The sequence below is a fragment of the Ranitomeya imitator genome, chromosome 5, assembly GCF_032444005.1.
Source record: "Ranitomeya imitator isolate aRanImi1 chromosome 5, aRanImi1.pri, whole genome shotgun sequence".
Classification (NCBI taxonomy): Eukaryota; Metazoa; Chordata; class Amphibia; order Anura; family Dendrobatidae; genus Ranitomeya; species Ranitomeya imitator.
The window spans coordinates 133,831,717-133,851,086 of NC_091286.1; the positions used below are offsets into that span (position 1 = coordinate 133,831,717).

The 19,370-nt window shown below is 42.4% G+C and overlaps 1 protein-coding gene across 5 annotated transcripts in view; it reads left to right on the forward strand.

Annotated features, from left to right (window-relative positions):
* Nucleotides 1-19,370, forward strand: part of STXBP5 (syntaxin binding protein 5) — a 544,022-nt gene that overhangs the window by 204,666 nt on the left and 319,986 nt on the right. The gene's annotated exons all lie outside the window — the stretch shown is intronic.

Sequence of the window (19,370 nt, forward strand, 5' to 3'; positions counted from 1 at the left end):
AAACCAGAAAGTTCTTGGGTGTGGTTCTGGACTCGGCAAAACAGATGTCCTTTCTCCCAGACGATCACAGGCTACCATTAGTAGCAAAAGTCAGAAGATTCAAGGAGACGAGATTTCCTACTCTTCGGGAGGGAATGTCTCTCTTAGGCTCCATGACAGCCTGCATACAATCAGTGGCTTGGGCTCAAGCTCACTCGAGAATTCTTCAAACCCACATTCTAGACAGATGGGATGGTCGTCCTGGCACTCTAATAAAAAGGATTCACACACCCGGTCGAGTGAAAGCATCCTTAACATGGTGGATGAATTCCACAAACCTCCTGAAAGGTGTAAGTTGGATTCAGCTTCCGCTAGTCACAATCAAGACAGATGCCAGCAGGAGGGGCTGGGGAGCCATAATAAATCATGTTCCTTACCAAGGTGTTTGGAACCAGTCAATCAGCAACAAATCGTCAAATTTCAGAGAACTCAAAGCTGTGGAAGAGGCCCTGTTGGCAGCAAGCCGTCAGATTTCTGGTCAACATGTCCAGATCTATTCAGACAATATGACCACGGTGGCTCATATCAAGCACCAGGGCAGTACAAAAATCCTCAGTCTGAAAAAGATCTCCGCTCGAATTTTTTATTGGGCCGAAAAACACTTGCTGTCCCTGACGGCAATTCACCTAAAAGGGACTGCAAATATTCAAGCAGATTACCTGAGTCGCCAGGACATTCATCCTGGCGAATGGAGCCTGGATCTTCAGACGTTCAATATGCTAGTTCAAAAGTGGGGTCTTCCAGAGGTCGACCTCTTTGCCTCTTACCAGAATGCAAAAGTCAAAACCTTCTTTTCCTTGAACCCAAGAGGCAATCCCAGAGGTCTGGATGCCCTAGTCCAAGATTGGCACTTCCAGCTTGCCTACGCATTTCCGCCAATCCCAATCCTGGCAAAGGTTCTAAGGAAGATACGATCAGAAGGGACTCCGACTATCTTGATAGCTCCTTTTTGGCCCAAGAGAAGTTGGTTCAACTTGGTCATCCAACTACAAGTGGATGGACCGGTAATATTACCTCAAAAGAACAATCTCCTCTCTCAGGGTCCTATTCTCCACGCAGACCCTCAGAAATGGAACTTAGCAGCGTGGTTACTGAAGCCCACGTGTTGAAAGCAAAAGGTCTATCGGACCCCGTCATAGCTACTCTCCAAAAGTCGAGAAAGCCAGTAACCAACGCCATATACAACAAAATATGGAAAAAGTTTTCGTCTTTTTGTTTACCTAACCTTCCAGACCCTCTCAAGCCTAATATACCTAACATCTTAGATTTTTTACAAAAAGGCTTAGAAATGGGTCTTAGGCCCAGTACTCTCAAAGTCCAGGTCTCGGCACTTAGCTCCTTTTTTGATCAAGATCTAGCAGGTCATCGCTGGATCAAAAGATTCTTAACATCAGCAACTAGGATGAATCCTAGAAAACAGATAATAGTTCCCCCATGGGATCTTAATGTGGTGCTTCAAGGTCTTACAGGCCCGCCTTTTGAACCTTTGTCCTCCTGCTCTCTTCAAAATCTTGCCTATAAAACTGTGTTTTTGGTAGCCATAACTTCGGCTAGAAGAGTGGGTGAACTACAAGCCTTATCTATAAGAGAGCCGTATCTTCTAGTGAGAGATGACTCAATAGTACTTCGTCTAGATCCTTCTTTTCTTCCGAAGGTAGTCTCTGATTTTCATCGTTCCCAAGAGATTGTTCTACCAACCTTTTGCCATAATCCTGCAAATTCGGAAGAAAGAAGATTCAACACTCTGGACGTCCGACGTATTGTGCTGCAATACTTAGATCAGACCCGTGCTTTCAGAATCGATCATAACCTCTTTGTCCATCCCTCTGGGCAAAATAAGGGTAAAAAAGTAGCTAAAAGTACCATTGCTACATGGATCAAAAAGGCTATAACGGAAGCCTACCTTGCTCAAAACAAAATACCTCCAGTAGGGATCAAGGCCCATTCAACAAGATCTACGTCAGTCTCCTGGGCAGAAAGAGCAGGTGCATCCCCAGAGCAGATCTGCAGGGCAGCAACGTGGTCTTCACTTCATACTTTCTCTAAACATTACAGATTAGATGTATTGTCCAATAAGGACTTAGTCTTCGGCCGTAAAGTTCTGCAGGCCGTTGTCCCTCCCTAGTGCCAAATTAGTTGGTATTCCTCCATATGCCGTCGTGGAAGGTGACTAGAGAAAATAGAATTATTCTTACCGTTAATTCGGTTTCTAGGAACCTTCCACGACGGCACTAATTTCCCACCCGATACATATTCCTGGACTAGTTCTGGGATTCAGAAGGTAAACCGGTGCTATGGTTTCAGTTGTAAGTCACTGGCAGGTGGGAGGTGGGAGGTCCTTTTAAACCTCTCTGTGTTTCCTGTTCCCCATTAGGGCAAAGAGACAACCTCCATATGCCGTCGTGGAAGGTTCCTAGAAACCGAATTAACGGTAAGAATAATTCTATTTTCACTTGAAAACTGTTTGATTTCATTTTGTAATAAGCTGATAATGCTTATAAATTCACAATTGACCATTTTTTTGTTCAAAATTAAATAAAAAAGGTTGAAAACTCTGCTGTTCATAATAATTTGGAACATGCATTTTGAGTGTTTATTTTTTAAAAGATACTGTTTTCATAGGCAGTTTGTTCCAAAACATTGCAATTATACTAGAATAGTAGATGACTGGAAAATAACAATGACTGCAATTCAGATAGGTAATTTAGAGAAAATATGAGGAAATATTATTTGCATAATAATTTGGAACACAGTGTAAATTCCCTGTTTCCTATGTGCTTGGAGTGTGGAATGAACCTGGAGGAAACCCACACAAACACGGGGAGAACATACAAACGCCTTGCAGATGTTGTCCTTGGTGGGGTGTAGCATACCGTACTTGTAGGTCATATACTGTATATCTGGAGCAAGCTATATCCATCTTCTAATGCTCGGTGATGTAGCCATTTGTTTTTTTTTTAGTTAGGCTCTACTGTTAGTCTCTTGTGGACCTACAGTATATTTGTACATTAAATGTCATAATGGATGAGTCCATTATATATTGTGAAATCTCGTGTTTTCTCTCGTGTTATGCATTTTTTTTTTTTTTTTTTTACTAGAGAATATTGGTAACCTTGCATTTTTCTTCACATTGGCCACTGGTCGTTTTTTTTTTTCTTTTTTTTTAAGACGTTTCAGGGAACACCAAACTATACATGTATGTTAGTCACAAGCAACAAACCCTGTATCCTCTAATGAGCTTGTGAAGAGGGAGTGTGATCAGCTGTGTATGGCACGGTTTCCGCTCATTGTTATCTTGCCTTTGCTGATAAGGAATCTGCTGAAAATGTCTCCTGAAAGGACAGCATGCAGGAGACTAAAAACCTCCAGTGGCCAATGTAAAAAAATGTAAGATTACGGTTTTTATTTTAAAGGAACTAAACTGTAATCGTGCAATTTTCACACTGGCCACTGGAGTTTTCAATTTTACATTGAAGTATTGAAATTACTGATGTAACTAGTGATCAAATGTCTCGGTTTCAATGTGACCTAATGGTGATGGATATTTAGCTGCTCCCTGTAGTTCTGTAGGATTATAGATATATAGCATCAATGGCAGTCACACAACACACAGGACTGTGCGGCATTACGTTAGTCTGCGTATGGTGCAGACTTTCTTAGTATGGTCTGGCAGTCATATATTGTGATAAAACCGCTTGTGCCTGTTAATAGGTTTTCAGAACTGCGATATTTCTGCAGCTAAAGGCTTCACTTCTGATAATTACGTTACATTGACAATTATCTGAGTCTCAATTCCACATAAGCTAATATGACGTTAGCGGTTACTCTTTGAACAGAACCGTTTTTTGCTACTATTGTTATGCAACATTGTGCTCATTGTCTCATCTTGGTTTATAAAAACTTGATGTGTTTTGCTTCCTTTGGCCTCATCTGTGTCCTGCTTGGGGGTTGGACTGGCCTCATTGTGCCTACATGGAGGATATGAATTGTTTGATCTACTCTGTCATTAGACAGTATGGTGTCTTCACATACACAGCAAAACAGAAGTTTGTATTCTTGCCACTCAAACAATTGAATTTTCAGATTTTGGATCACACTTGCAGCTAAAATTCATGTGAAATCCACCCAAACCACTTAGTTTCAATGACAAATCCTTATTGCTGTTATTTGGAATTAAAATGGGTGACATGTCTTTATATTGGGCGGCGCTGCATGTGGATCCATAAAATCTAAAGATCCGTCTCAGACTCCAGGATATCACGAAACGCAACAAACTAAATCCCACACCTCCCCCCCACACAAACACACACTCCCACAGTAGTGAGATCCAGAGACCTCCTTACCTGGTATAATAAGCAAATCATCCCACAGAAATCACACTGAGACCTCGTAGCCCCCTCCCCTATCGGCGGTGGCATACATACCGGGGTTCCCACCTTATCCCAATTCAGTATTCTTTTGCCATGCGCTCCCTCCACATTATTGCTTTAAGCACCTATCCAACTGTAAATATGATCCAATCACCAGCTTACCATATTTATCTCTCCACCCCATGGCCCGCATGTGCACATCAAAATCTGATCATCTGTGCAGGGCAACTCCAGAAAAATCTGGATACCAGCTCTTCAGAAGTTTGCATGAGCCCAAGACCCACATTTAACTTTGAAGCCAAAGGTTAGGGGCAACTTTGCTCTATAGGGTTGTCTGTGTTTGCAAACCTGTTTTTATAGTTTTTGGTCTTTCTGATGTAATAGTGGGGAATCCATCATTCAGAACATAAGGTGGCCATACATATACGATAGCCAAAGGCTGAGGGCTCATTTGGCAGTCTGCTAGTTCTCCTGCCCCCTCACCTTCCCCATTCACATGAACGTTTAGCTTGGGGGAGAGATGAGAGGCCCTCACACGTTGACTTGGGGCTTTTAACCAGAACAGAGAATAGCTGTGAAGAAAATGGATCTCTTGAAGACCCTCCAATACACATTTTACACAGCCCATAGCAACAACTTTGACCTTCAGTCTGAGTGATTACCATTTGGATGGGTGCGCAAGCCTTTTAGGCACATGGAAACGCGCCTAGATTTCCAAAAAGTGTTCAGTACACGCCAGCATTTTTTGTCCTGAAGTCTTTTCGGCAACTTTTATTTATTTATTTTTTAACTTGAATTGAATAAACTATTGAGAGGCTTCAGATGCTAAAAGAAGCTCAAAGACTGAGCAAATTAACTAGTAGTTTTTACTTGGAAATGTTCATAAATAAATTCCTTTTTATTTTTAATCATGTTTTTGTGTTTTATCTGCAATTTTCGGGCCACTGGGGCTTTGTTAGACTCTTCCCGTTGCAGCAAACGCATGTTTATTAGATGTACTGAACGGACTCTGACCCTATTCTTTCATATTAAAGCTATCTAATGTGTGTGCAAATGCCATTGTAAAAATTTCAAACTGACTCATTTTGGCTTTAATAAAGATAGTGGTATGACAAATGCCTAAAAGTTTGCAAAAAAATACATGTAACACAGAAACCTGATTGAAACAATGGTTAGTTTTCTAATGATTGTTTCCCTTTACCGAGTTCCATTATGTACGTTCTCCATTCTGAGCATCACTTGGAGGTGGGACAAGTTCAGCCGTTCTTAAATGTGTAAGCAGGAATGCCGAGCTTGTATTTAGACATCCGCACATTTCACCCTTGTGGATTAATTGGCACAGCCTGGGCATGCTTCCTGACATTAGAAATGGCCAAAAAGAACAGGAGAGTGTGTGTGATAACAGATTTTTGCTAGCATTCCAGCTACAGTCAAAGGCATAACATGAACCAATTAATGGACTCACTTTAGGCAAGAATTAGATTAGAGAGAAAAACAAAATCCTGTATCATTGAACTAAAAACAGATTACGGGACCAGAAGGAACAACAAGAAAGGACTGTTCCTCTGAGTCCTGTCATGTAGGTGCCAGAGCATTATCTTCTGTGGAAAGAGCTGAATTGCTGCAGTATTTGGGGAGTAGTTAGTTTGCAGACGTAGGATGCCAGGTAATGATTTTATATTGTTGATGAACGATTGTGTACATTTTGTGACAGTATTACATATTCTTATGGACGTGTATAGTATATATATTTTTTGTCCTCCATTCTCCCCCCTCCCCCCAATCCACCCCCTCTTAATACTTTTTAATAGGACTGGCATTCATTGCAGAGCATCAAGTGATCACTGTGGTTTTCCAAGAAACAGTCAGGCATGTGGACACAATAAATAATGAACTTTGCTGTATTGCCCCTCCTCAGGTCTAGGTCTGCCGCCTCTGCGCTGTGGTCTCTGGCCTTTGATATACTGCAGCCATGACATCGCTACTACAGCACACGACTGCTGTCGCCAATCAATGGCCTGAGCATAGTCGGCACGAAACCAATGTGCCCAGTGTTTGCCTGCCCAATGTACATGGATGCACTCTGATAAAGCATTTGTGTAAAAAAAAAAAATATATATATATATATATATATTCAGCTAATGAAGTTTAACCCCTTCCCGACCTGTGACACAGCGTATGCGTCATGAAAGTCGGTGCCAATCCGACCTGTGACGCATATGCTGTGTCACAGAAAGATCGCGTCCCTGCAGATCGGGTGAAAGGGTTAACTCCCATTTCACCCGATCTGCAGGGACAGGGGGAGTGGTAGTTTAGCCCAGGGGGGGTGGCTTCACCCCCTCGTGGCTACGATCGCTCTGATTGGCTGTTGAAAGTGAAACTGCCAATCAGAGCGATTTGTAATATTTCACCTAAAAAAATGGTGAAATATTACAATCCAGCCATGGCCGATGCTGCAATATCATCGGCCATGGCTGGAAATACTAATGTGCACCCACCCCACCCCTCCGATCGCCCCCCCAGCCCCCCGATCTGTGGCCCGCTCCCCTCCGTCCTGTGCTCCGCTCCCCCGTCCTCCTGTCCGCTCCCCCGTGCTCCAATCACACCCCCCCGTGCTCCAATCAAACCCCCCCGCACTCCGATCCCCCCCCGTGCTCCGAACCACCCCCCCTGCACACCGATCCCCCCCCCCTGCACACCGATCCACCCGCCCGCACACCGATCACTCTCCCCCATGCTCCGATCCCTCCCCCCCCGTGCTCCGACGCCCCCCCGTGCCCTGATCTCCCCCCCCTGTGCCCTGATCTCCCCCCCTTATACTTACCGATCCTGGCGGGGTCCGTCAGTCTTCTTCCCCGAGCGCCGCCATGTTCCAAAATGGCGGGCGCATGCGCAGTGCGCCCGCCGAATCTGCCGGCCGGCAGATTCGTTCCAATGTGAATTTTGATCACTGTGATATAATCTATCACAGTGGTCAAAATAAAAAAACAGTAAATGACCCCCCCCATTTGTCCCCCATAGATAGGGACAATAATAAAATAAAGAATTTTTTTTTTTTTTCACTAAGGTTGGAGTTAGAACTAGGGTTAGGGTTAGGGTTAGGGGTAGGGTTAGGGTTAGGGGTAGGGTTAGGGGTAGGGTTAGGGGTAGGGTTAGGGGTAGGGGTAGGGGTAGGGTTAGGGGTAGGGTTAGGGGTAGGGGTAGGGGTAGGGGTAGGGGTAGGGTTAGGGTTAGGGTTTCGGTATGTGCACACGTATTCTGGTCCTCTGCGGATTTTTCTGCAGCGGATTTGATAAATCCGCAGTGCTAAACCGCTGCGGATTTATGGCAGATTTACCGCGGTTTTTCTGCGCATTTCACTGCGGTTTTACAACTGCGATTTTCTATTGGAGCAGTTGTAAAACCGCTGTGGAATCCGCAGAAAGAAGTGACATGCTGCGGAATGTAAACCGCTGCGTTTCCGTGCAGTTTTTCCGCAGCATGTGTACAGCGATTTTTGTTTCCCATAGGTTTACATTGAAATGTAAACTCATGGGAAACTGCTGCGGATCCGCAGCGTTTTCCGCAGCGTGTGCACATACCTTTAGAATTAGGCTATGTGCACACGGTGCGGATTTGGCTGCGGATCCGCAGCGGATTGGCCGCTGCGGATCCGCAGCAGTGTTCCATCAGGCTTACAGTACCATGTAAACCTATGGAAAACCAAATCCGCTGTGCCCATGGTGCGGAAAATACCGCACGAAAACGCTGCGTTGTATTTTCCGCAGCATGTCAATTCTTTGTGCGGATTCCGCAGCGTTTTACACCTATTCCTCAATAGGAATCCGCAGGTGAAATCCGCAGGTAAAACGCAGTGCCTTTTACCCGCGGATTTTTCAAAAATGGTGCGGAAAAATCTCACACGAATCCGCAACGTGGGTACATAGCCTTAGGGTTAGGGTTGGGTTGGAATTAGGGTTGTGGTTAGGGTTAGGGGTGTGTTGGGGTTAGGGTTGTGGTTAGGGGTGTGTTGCGGTTAGGGTTGTGGTTAGGGTTACGGCTACAGTTGGGATAAGGGTTAGGGGTGTGTTGGCGTAAGAATTGAGGGGTTTCCACTGTTTAGGCACATCAGGGGGTCTCCAAACGCAACATGGCGCCACCATTGATTCCAGCCAATCTTTTATTCAAAAAGTCAAATGGTGCTCCTTCCCTTCCGAGCCCCGACGTGTGCCCAAACAGTGGTTTACCCCCACATATGGGGTATCAGTGTACTCAGGACAAACTGGGCAACAATTACTGGGGTCCAATTTCTCCTGTTACCCTTGAGAAAATAAAAAATTGCTTGCTAAAACATCATTTTTGAGGAAAGTAAAATGATTTTTTATTTTCACGGCTCTGCGTTGTAAACGTCTGTGAAGCACTTGGGGGTTCAAAGTGCTCACCACATATCTAGATAAGTTCCTTGGGGGGTCTAGTTTCCAAAATGGGGTCACTTGTGGGGGGTTTCTACTGTTTAGGCACACCAGGGGCTCTGCAAACGCAACGTGACGCCCGCAGACCATTCCATCAAAGTCTGCATTTCAAAACGTCACTACTTGACTTCCGAGCCCCGACATGTGCCCAAACAGTGGTTTACCCCCACATATGGGGTATCAGCGTACTCAGGACAAACTGGGCAACAATTACTGGGGTCCAATTTCTCCTGTTACCCTTGAGAAAATAAAAAATTGCTTGCTAAAACATCATTTTTGAGGAAAGAAAAATGATTTTTTATTTTCACGGCTCTGCGTTGTAAACGTCTGTGAAGCACTTGGGGGTTCAAAGTGCTCACCACATATCTAGATAAGTTCCTTGGGGGGTCTAGTTTCCAAAATGGGGTCACTTGTGGGGGGTTTCTACTGTTTAGGCACACCAGGGGCTCTGCAAACGCAACGTGACGCCCGCAGACCATTCCATCAAAGTCTGCATTTCAAAAGTCACTACTTCCCTTCTGAGCCCCGACGTGTGCCCAAACAGTGGTTTACCCCCACATATGGGGTATCAGCGTACTCAGGAGAAACTGGACAACAACTTTTGGGGTCCAATTTCTCCTGTAACCCTTGGGAAAATAAAAAATTCTGGGCTAAAAAATTATTTTTGAGGAAAGAAAACGTATTTATTATTTTCACTGCTCTGTGTTATAAACTTCTGTGAAGCACTTGGGGGTTCAAAGTGCTCACCTCACATCTAGATAAGTTCCTTTCGGGGTCTAGTTTCTAAAATGGGGTCACTTGTGGGGGGTTTCTACTGTTTAGCCACATCAGGGGCTCTGCAAACGCAACGTAACGCCCGCAGAGCATTCCATCAAAGTCTGCATTTCAAAATGTCACTACTTGACTTTCGAGCCCCGACATGTGCCCAAACTGTGGTTTACCCCCACATATGGGGTATCAGCGTACTCAGGAGAAACTGTACAACAACTTTTGGGGTCAAATTTCTCCTGTTACCCTTGGGAAAATAATAAATTGCAGGCTAAAAGATCATTTTAGAGAAAATAAAATTTTTATTTTATTTTCATGGCTCTGCGTTATAAACTTCTGTGAAGCACTTGGAAGTTCAAAGTCCTCACCACACATCTAGATTAGTTCCTTTGGGGGTCTAGTTTCCAAAATGGGGTCATATGTGGGGGATCTCCAATGTTTAGGCACACAGGGGCTCTCCAAACGTGACATGGTGTCCGCTAATGATTGGAGCTAATTTTCCATTTAAAAAGCCAATTGGCGTGCCTTCCCTTCCGAGCCCTGCCGTGCGCCCAAACAGTGGTTTACCCCCACATATGGGGTATCAGCGTACTCAGGACAAACTGGACAACAACATTTGCGGTCCAATTTCTCCTATTACCCTTGGCAAAATAGGAAATTCCAGGCTAAAAATCATTTTTGAGGAAAGAAAAATTATTTTTTATTTTCATGGCTCTGCATTATAAACTTCTGTGAAGCACCTGGGGGTTTAAAGTGCTCAATATGCATCTAGATAAGTTCCTTGGGGGGTCTAGTTTCCAAAATGGGGTCACTTGTGGGGGAGCTCCAATGCATAGGCACACAGGGGCTCTCTAAACGCGACATGGTGTCCGCTAACAATTGGAGCTAATTTTCCATTCAAAAAGTCAAATGGCGCGCCTTCCCTTCCGAGCCCTGCCGTGTGCCCAAACAGTGGTTTACCCCCACATATGAGGTATCGGCGTACTCTGGAGAAATTGCCCAACAAATTTTAGGATTCATTTTATCCTATTGCCCATGTGAAAATGAAAAACTGAGGCGAAAAGAATTTTTTTGTGAAAAAAAAAAGTACTTTTTCATTTTTACAGATCAATTTGTGAAGCACCTGAGGGTTTAAAGTGCTCAATATGCATCTAGATAAGTTCCTTGGGGGGTCTAGTTTCCAAAATGGGGTCATTTGTGGGGGAGCTCCAATGTTTAGGCACACGGGGGCTCTCCAAACACGACATGGTGTCCGCTAACGATGGAGCTAATTTTCCATTCAAAGAGTCAAATGGCGCTCCTTCCCTTCCGAACCTTACCATGTGCCCAAACAGTGGTTTACCTCCACATGTGAGGTATCGGTGTACTCATGAGAAATTGCCCAACAAATTTTAGGATCCATTTTATCCTGTTGCCCATGTGAAAATGAAAAAAATTGAGGCTAAAAGAATTTTTTTGTGAAAAAAAAGTACTTTTTCATTTTTACGGATCAATTTGTGAAGCCCCCGGGGGTTCAAAGTTCTCACTATGCATCTAGATAAGTTCCTTGGGGCGTCTAGTTTCCAAAATGGGGTCACGTGTGGGGGAGCTCCAATTTTTAGGCACACGGGGGCTCTCCAAACGTGACATGGTGTCCGCTAAAGAGTGGAGCCAATTTTTCATTCAAAAAGTCAAATGGCGCTCCTTCCCTTCCAAGCCCTGCCGTGCGCCCAAACATTGGTTTACCCCCACATATGAGGTATCAGCGTACTCAGGACAAATTGGACAACAACTTTCGTGGTTCAGTTTCTCCTTGTACCATTGGGAAAATAAAAAAAATGTTGCTAAAAGATAATTTTTGTGACTAAAAAGTTAAATGTTCATTTTTTCCTTCCATGTTGCTTCTGCTGCTGTGAAGCACCTGAAGGGTTAAAAAACTTCTGGAATGTGGGTTTGAGTACCTTGAGGGGTGCATTTTTTAGAATGGTGTCACTTTTGGGTATTTTCATCCATATAGACCCCTCAAACTGACTTCAAATGTGAGGTGGTCCCTAAAAAAAATGGTTTTGTAAATTTCGTTGTAAAAATGAGAAATCGCTGGTCAAATTTTAACTCTTATAACTTCCTAGCAAAAAAAAATGTTGTTTCCAAAATTGTGCTGGTGTAAAGTAAACATGTGGGAAATGTTATTTATTAACTATTTTGTGTCACATAACTCTCTGGTTTAACAGAATAAAAATTCAAAATGTGAAAATTGCGAAATTTTCAAAATTTTCGCCAAATTTCCGTTTTTATCACAAATAAACGCAGAATTTATTGACCTAAATTTACCACTAACATGAAGCCCAATATGTCACGAAAAAACAATCTCAGAACCGCTAGGATCCGTTGAAGCGTTCCTGAGTTATTACCTCATAAAGGGACACTGGTCAGAATTGCAAAAAACGGCCAGGTCATTAAGGTCAAAATAGGCTGGGTCATGAAGGGGTTAAATGGGCAACCAATAATATAAATATATTTTTTTACACATATTTATGTCAAAAAATATATGTAAAAAATATATATTTGTTATTGGTTGCCCATTTAAGCTTCATTAGCTGAATTTTTAATGCAATGCTATAGAAGAACAGCTGACGCCAAAATGAATTTTTTTTTGCCTTGGCACAGCTCATGTTAGAGTGGGCATTCATCAATGCGTGTTTGCTTGAAGGCCTATTCCACTATAATTAAATGGCTTTTCCGATTGTTAGTATTATACAGTGATTAAGCTTTAATAAAACTTCCTAATATTCTTTGTTATACTATTCACCATTATAATGTCTGTTTGAAGTCATTAACCGAAAATACCTTTTACTTCTATAAAGCTGAAAACCTGCAAACATCTAATCTTGAGAGGTAAAAATAATTGTATACAGTCTAGACAAATCTCTTGCGCTGATGTAGCCAATTGATACAATAGTATTCACTTTCAGCTTATTTTCCAGTATTTTTGTGTGAAAACAAATATAGTTTTATTCAGATTCCATCCATTCAGTCATGGCTCACTCTCTATATATTTCCCTGTTTTCCACAACTTCTTTCAATTGCTTGGTGTTCATTCCCTTGTCATTCTTGATGGTATCAGCCCGTGAGCTCTTGGTCTACCCCTTTTCCTTTTACCACTGATTATTCAGAATAGCATCTCCTTTTCAAGTGAATTTGCGGTCATCACATATCCTAAAAAGGTCCATTTGTACTTGATGATCTTTCCTTCCTTTGACAATTTTGGGCTTATATGATTAAGCACATAATTGTTTGGTGATCCTAGCTATTCATGGAATTTGTGGAAGTCTTCTACAGCACCACAACTCGGACATCAATTTTTCTTCAGCTTTTGTGACATTTCACAGCCATAAGTCACAATTTAAACACTAGTGAAGTGATTTGTCTGTGTGGTAACTAAGACATTCCTTTCAGTTCCATATTTGGTCCATGCTCACCATGGCTGTATGCCCAAGGTGCTAATCGTTGCTTGATCTCTTTTGTCGAACTGCCACTGTAAGGGTATGCTCACACCGGGCGTTTTTGCTGCGTTTTTTTTATGCTAATTTTCAGCTGCTTTTTACAGTTCCAGCAAAGCCTATGAGATTTCAGAGATCTCAAGCACACGCATTAACTTTGTCATCAGGATTTTGTGCTTTGCAGTGTTTTTTGACACAGAGCATGTCACTTTCAGCGTTTTTTCAGCGTGTTTGCAGTGTTTTTTATCTATTGACTTGAATGAATGGTGAAAAAAAACGCTGCAAATGCGCAGTTTCACTTTTTTTTTTGCAGCATGTTTGCTGCAGAAAAGTCAGACCTCACTCAGCTCCACTACATATAGATGGCAGGCTGCATGATGCGACCATACATTCTTTCATCCAGCAGAGACATTGAGCAGCGGACCCAAGCCCCATGGGGGCCTGACAATACAGTGTTTGACACGCTGTCATATGCATGACAGCGCGTCAAACACTGCTTCTGAGCGTCAAACACTGCTTCTGATCGGCGGTGAAATCGTCTCCACTGGTCAGAGAGCCGTAATTCCCACGCTGTCAAAAGACCACGTGAACACTCAGCTGTGATCAAAGGTATACAGTTTACCTCCAGTAACTGGTGTCATCTGATGGGACTACCGCTCCCATCATCTGACACCTGCTGCCGCTAATAACCATGAGAGCAGGAGCGGCGGATGGGAGTATTCATATATATTCAAATAAAAAAATAAACCTGAGTGGGTTCGCCTGTATTTTTGATAACCAGCCAGGCAAAACTCGCAGCTGGGGGCTGCAACCCTCAGCTGTCAGTGTTAGCAAAGCTAGTTATTAAGAATAGAGGGGTCCCTGTGCTGTTTTTTTTCTTTTCTTCATTATTTAAATAAAAAAAATGTTAAAAATGGGGTTGGGTTCCCCCATTTTTGACAACCAGCCTTGCTGAAGCGAACAGCTGGGGGCTGGTATTCCAGTATGGTAAAGGGCCATGTATATTGGCTCCCCCCAGCCTAAAAATAGCCCGCAGCCACCCAGAAAAGGCACAACTATTAGATGCTTTAATTCTAATGCTTTGCCCACCCCTTTCCACTTGCCCTGTAGAGGTGGAAAGTGGCGTTCATATTTGTGGGGTTGATGTCACCTTTTTATTGTCAGGTGACATCAAGCCCACATATTTAGTAATGGAGTGGCGTCTATAAGACACCTACCCATTGCTAATCCTATAGTTATATTGTAAATAAATGCACAGCCAGAATAAATTCTTTTAATTTATTATTATTATTATTATTTATTTATATAGCACCATTGATTCCATGGTGCTGTACATGAGAAGGGGTTACATACAAGTTACAAATATCACATACAGTAAACAAACTAACAATGACGGACTGATACAGAGGGGCGAGGACCCTGCCCTTGCGGGCTTACATTCTACAGGATTATGGGGAAGGAGACAGTAGGTTGAGGGTTGCAGGACCTCCGGTGTTGGTGAGGCGGTAGCTCCGGTGTTGGTGAGGCGGTAGCTTCGTTGGTGATGAGGCAGCAGCGGTGTCAGTGCAGGCTGTAGGCTTTCCTGAAGAGATGAGTTTTCAGGTTCCGTCTGAAGGATCCGACTGTGGTTGTTAGTCGGACGTGTTGGGGCAGAGAGTTCCAGAGGATGGGGGATATTCGGGAGAAGTCTTGGAGGCGATTGGATGAGGAGCGAATAAGTGTGGAGGAGAGAAGGAGGTCTTGGGAGGACCGGAGGTCACGTGAGGGAAGATATCGAGAGATTAGTTCAGAGGTATATGGAGGAGACAGGTTGTGGATGGCTTTGTAGGTCAGTATTAGTAATTTGAACTGGATACGCTGAGGGAATGGGAGCCAGTGAAGAGATTTGCAGAGGGGGGAAGCGGAGGAGTAGCGAGGAGAGAGATGGATTAGTCGGGCAGCAGAGTTAAGGATGGACTGGAGAGGTGCAAGGGTGTTAGCAGGGAGGCCACAGAAAAGGATGTTGCAGTAGTCAAGGTGGGAAATGATGAGGGCGTGCACAAGCATTTTAGTAGATTGGGGGTTGAGGAAAGGACGGATCCTGGAGATATTTTTGAGCTGGAGGCGACAGGAGGTGGAAAGAGCTTGGATGTGTGGTTTGAAGGACAGGGCAGAGTTGAAGGTTACTCCGAGGCAGCGGACTTCGGGTACAGGGGAAAGCATGATGTCATTGACTGCGATAGATAGGTCAAGTAAGGAAGATTTGTGGGATGGAGGAAAGATGATGAGTTCAGATCTGTCCACATTGAGTTTGAGGAAGCGAGAGGAGAAGGAGGATATGGCTGATAGGCACTCTGGGATTCTGGACAGCAGAGCGGTGACGTCTGGGCCAGAGAGGTAGATCTGAGTGTCGTCAGCATAGAGGTGGTACTGAATTTGAAATAAAGCAAAACATAGTTTTACTTTTTTATTTAAAAATAGTAAGCACTGTTGGGTAACGCATAATTCCACCGAAGCCCTCCTCTTCTGTAATAAAACAAAAATAAAAAACCATAATATCCCTTACCTTTCCTTCGTAATCCATATCTGGGGATAATTAGTTTTCAATCTGGATGGTGCTGAGATGTGACCGTCCAGGCTGAGAACACTGATGAATGAGCTGCTGTGAGCGCATCATAAGTGACTAGTGGTGACATCACTGAGGCTGCATCCCAGCCAGGCTGAACTGTGGTGACCTCGGTGAGATCCCCACTAGCATCGTGAGAAAATAGCACAGTGCAGAGGCGAGTTCACGAGAGCATTTCACTGCGGTGCATTTCAACTGCGGTGAACTCGCCTCTGCACTGTGCGACTTTCTCACGATGCTAGCGGGGCTCTCATTGATTTCACAGCAATTCAGCCCGGCTGGAAACGCAGTCTCTGTGACGTCACCTTGCTGGATTGGGGGATCACAAGGTTGTTGTGTAATTGGCATAGTCCCTGGTATTGACTTTCTTTTGCAGTTAAATGAATACTGATGTTTTGCAGTCCTTTCCAGGTCATCCAGATCTTCTGACATAATACAGTCAATACACCCTTCCATGGATTTTGCTGAACAAAATGGGCTATTATGTCTCATGGATTTGGACACTCAGAAAGAAACTCAGCAAGATGAAAACTCGGTTCCCTCATTTAGGACAAAAAATCCCACGTTTTATCCTGTTCAAACTAGAACACAAGCTATGGACAGATTCCAAGAAAACGTGGAAAGGGACATACGCAATTTAGTACTAAAATCAGACACACACGTCTCTAAATTTAATCTAAGTAAATGTGAGCGAGAATCTTTGGAAAACATCCGTAGCAACCCCGATATTATTATTAAAATGTCAGACAAAGGGGGATCGGCGGTAGTGCTTAATAAGTGTGATTACATGAAAGAAGCCATGTCTGACTGCTATTAGACCAAAACACTTATATCCAGTTGAAATCTGATCCAACTTCAGAATATCTCAAACTTTGCAAGGAGATTATCGATATTGGTTTACATCAAAATTTCTTTACCAAGAAACAGGCTGAATATGTATATATTGATAATCCGAAAATTCAGTTTTTATACGGTTTGCCTAAAACACACAAACATGTCACACCACCGCCCATGCGTCCTATAATCTCAGGTATAGGGTCCTATAGTGAACATCTGGGGGAATGGCTGGATAGTATCCTGCAACCCTTAGTCCAGAGAGTTCCAGGCTATCTAAAAGATTCTAGAGATATACTTAATATGCTGGAAAATGTGACATGGAATTCTAACTGGTGTTGGCTCACATGCGATGTCATTTCACTCTATACGTCCATTCCACATCAAATTGCATTACATGCAGTACATCATCATCTCAGAAATTATAGTTCTTGCTCTAATGATTTACAGTCTTTCATTATTTCAGTTCTATCTTTTTTGTTGTCACATAATTATTTTATGTTTGAAAACAAATTTTTTTTGCAAAAAAGTAGAGTTTCCATTGGGGCCTAATTTTCACCTTTTGTAGCAAACTTGGTCATGTCATGTTGGGAGGAACAATATATTTTTTGTGTAGACAATCCTTTTTCTAGACATATCCAATTATTTTTTAGATACATTGATGATTTACTATTGGTATGGAACGGAGATCAGGAATCTATCATACAATTTTCATCTTACATAAATAATAATCCTTTTAATCTCAAGTTTACTTTTTTTTTTTATTACAATTCCATATCTTTTTTAGATTTAGTTCTCACAGGATTACCACATCAAATTGTTCAAAGCTGCACACACCGCAAACCAGGTGCCGGGAATACTATTCTACATGCTCAGAGTTTCCACCCATCCCACACAATTCGTGCGATACCAGTGGGAGAGGCTATTAGAGCCAGAAGGAACTGCAGCAATGATTCAGCATTTGAACAGGAAAAACTTGTTATTAAAAAACGTTTGAAAAACAGAAATTATCCAAATTGGTCTCTTGACCGGGCTTTTGACATAGCGCACAATAGGTCTAGATTAGATCTTATTCAGTCCCCTCACTCAAATCATACATCATCAAATCCAAATCGTAATGTTCTGGACAAACCAGTACTAGTGCTTACGTATAGCACGCATTTTAAGTCCATCTCTAATATTGTGTCAAAAAATCTTAACATTTTACGTGATGATCACATTATGGACACAATTCTTCAAAATGGGGTTCGTATTGTATCTAGATGTGCTCCAACTTTAGGTAACATTCTTTCTCCGAATTTTGTGCATTCCAAAAAATATGCAAATTCTTCAAATTGGTTACCTACAAAGGGCTTTTTTAAATGTGGCACATATCCTTGCAAAACATGCACATATGTAAAAAAAAATCAACATTTTGCGGTTCTAATGACTCAAGGATTTTCTCCATGAGGAATTTCATGAATTGTAACTCTGATCATGTGGTCTATATTATTGAATGCACATACTGCAATTTGTTGTATGTTGGTTCCACCATCAGAAAATTAAAAGAAAGATTTCGGGAGCATCTCAATGACATTGTTCAGCCTACTTTACGTCACATTTCTAATGTTTCAAATCATTTTATTAATACACATAACAGACAGACCACATATCTAAGCGTATATGCCATTGAACAAGTACATAGGGATATACGAGGAGGAGATAGAGAGAAAAAACTGCGAGACAAAGAGGCATTCTGGATTTATTTACTTGACACACGTACTCCTACAGGTTTAAATCTTAAAAAAGAAATTATGTTGCATTATTAAATCAAATGTTTTCTCATTTCAAACATATTATATTTATATTAGTTTATATATTTTGTTTCATTTTGTCATTTTGATTGCATGTAACGTAATTATTTCTTTTTTGCAAGGAAAAGAAACGAGAAAAAAAATTTTTTTTTTTTTTTTTTTTGTATCACATATACCATTTTTTGTATTGCAGTAGGTGTGTCTTTTCAATTATGTCATGTATTCATTTCACCTGTGATGGATGCTTTTATATGTGAAGTTTTCACTTGGATCACTTGCTGTGGACTAAGAACACCTAGTGTTCGAAACGCGTTCAGCTGTATCATGGTCGTCCTTCCGTTCATTGGATATTGCTGATTTTTGACATGCAGTGTTTCCTCTTTTTTAAAATATTTTGGAATAAAAACTTTTGATTTTATATACTTTCCTGAGCTGGATTCCTCTTTCATTCTCATCACACCCTTCCTATAGCTGGCCCAAATTGTAAGGAGGGTCATATGGCGGTGATGTTTAAGTGCCTTGGGTTGGGGAAATACCTGGTGGCCTACCCTTTAAGACCTTCACTGTGAAATGCTATGAATCAGAATCATTATGCTTTAAATATTATGCGTTACAGTGCCCCCACCCAAGGCTGGACAGTATAATTCATGCGACTGGAGAGTCAAAGTAATAAGGACAAGGATGACTCAAGAAGGAGAAACCCACATGGAGGCCCAACCGTTGAACTAGTATGTGATGGAAAGGGCTGCCTGCGCCACAAAGAATGATGTACCTTCTTATTCTGGAGCATGAGAGGGATGACTTATGAGGGAAATGGGAAAAACAAGTGTGGTCTAGTGGGTGTCTGTGAACTACAGTGGATTGGGTCAGGTGACTAGACAGAAAAGAGAAAGGGAGTCACTATTGTGGTTAACAAATGGATTGCAAAGTGTGTACAGAGTTCTCAGTATATCAATATGAGGGTCATGTCCATCTGCATCAGAGTGAAACCTCTGAATGTGACAACCATCCAAGTCTACAGCAGACTCATC